The sequence below is a fragment of the Drosophila obscura genome, unplaced genomic scaffold, assembly GCF_018151105.1.
Source record: "Drosophila obscura isolate BZ-5 IFL unplaced genomic scaffold, ASM1815110v1 contig_95, whole genome shotgun sequence".
NCBI classification, from domain to species: domain Eukaryota; kingdom Metazoa; phylum Arthropoda; class Insecta; order Diptera; family Drosophilidae; genus Drosophila; species Drosophila obscura.
Genome location: NW_024542889.1, coordinates 9,173 through 11,041, shown reverse-complemented (window position 1 = coordinate 11,041; position 1,869 = coordinate 9,173).

The following is a 1,869-nucleotide window of genomic DNA, read 5'->3' as shown; positions in this document are numbered from 1 at the left end:
CTATCTGAACGTGTCCGCTGCTTTCGTAAAGCCGAGTTTACGAAGCTTAATAACCTTATTAGGGATTTTGATTGGTCCGCTCTGTACTTGTGCACTAACGTTATGAAAGGCACACACATTTTTTACAATGTACTTGACACATTTTTTGATTCTTGTGTCCCACTTTCTTGTCCGGTTAGATCTGGAAAGCCTCCTTGGTTTACCAAGGAGTTATCCAGTCTAAAAAATTTAAAATCAAGACTTTATAAAAAATTTCGAGAAGTTGGTTCTCCCTCTTCTCTTTCTTACTATGTAATAGCTCGGTCAAATTTCTCCGTTCTTATCGCTCAATGCTATAAGAACTACCTATCTCGATGCAGGATACGATTCGTAAATAGTAAGCGTAGAACGTCCGTACATCCATTCTCGTTATCTTTTCTCAATATGTCAGCAAACAATGATCAGGCAATTGCCGATCTTTTTGCCAAATTTTTCCAAACAACCTATTCTCATGAAAGCTACTCTGGTCAGCCGTATCCATACAGTTTACCAAGGTCGAATGGCATCTTCAGCCCCTTGTTAAATGAAAGCTCACTGCTTCATGATCTTCGACTAGTTAAGCCGGTGTTTTCACCAGGTCCCGACGGAGTTCCCGGCTGTGTACTCAGGTACTGTTGCGACGCTCTGTGTGGACCCTTGCTTAAACTATTCACCCTATCTATTAACTCTTCATGCTTCCCCCCCATCTGGAAGGAATCTTTTATTATTCCGCTCCATAAGAAAGGTAGCAAGTCTGATGCAAATAATTATAGGGGTATATCTAAGTTATCCGCTATTCCTAAAATGTTTGAAAAAATTTTAACTCCGCACTTGCAACATCTCTGCAAATCACTTATATCTCCGTCCCAGCACGGATTTATAAGGCGACGATCAACAACCACAAATTTATTAGAGTTTACCTCTTTTATCATTAAAGGCTTTCAAGGTAACTTGCAGACGGATGTCATTTACACTGATTTTAGTAAAGCATTTGATTCTGTAAACCATTCCCTTTTAGCACAAAAACTTGACCTTTTAGGGTTTCCGCCTAATCTCTTGAGATGGATTTCTAGCTACCTTTGTTCTAGGTCTCAAAGAGTCCTCTTCAAAAACTCCTTCTCTTCACCTGTTAAGGTTACTTCTGGAGTACCACAGGGCAGCCATCTAGGCCCCCTACTATTCACACTCTTTATTAATGATCTGCCTTCAGTATTAACAAACTCTCGAGTACTAATGTATGCGGATGATGTTAAACTTTGTGTCCAGTATAAGGACATTTCATTTCACTCTCGCTTGCAATCCGATCTCAATAACTTTCAATCATGGTGTTGTGCAAATATGTTACACCTAAATGCCTCGAAATGCAAAGTAATGACATTTCATCGCTCCAGCGCCCTATTGGCTCCTTATAGCCTCTGCGGTGGTTCTCTTGAGAGAATTACCTTGGTTGATGATCTTGGTGTTAAATTAGACCCAAAGTTGAAGTTTTCTGAACACATTTCTACCATGGTAAATAAGGCCATGGGTGTGCTTGGGTTTATAAAGAGGTGGTCAAAGGAATTTGACGACCCCTATATAACGAAGACTCTCTATATCTCGCTTGTTCGTCCGATTTTAGAATACGGCTCTTGTGTATGGTGCCCCCAGTACAAAGTACACCAGGACCGTATAGAATCAGTCCAGAAAAACTTTTTACTTTTTGCTCTGCGTGGCCTTAACTGGGATGCAGGTGTGAGACTGCCATCTTATCCTCGTAGATTGCTTTTAATAAACCTTCCAACCTTAGTTAGTCGTAGAAAAATGCTTGGTGTGATTTTTATGCACAACCTGATCAAGGGTGATGTAGATAGC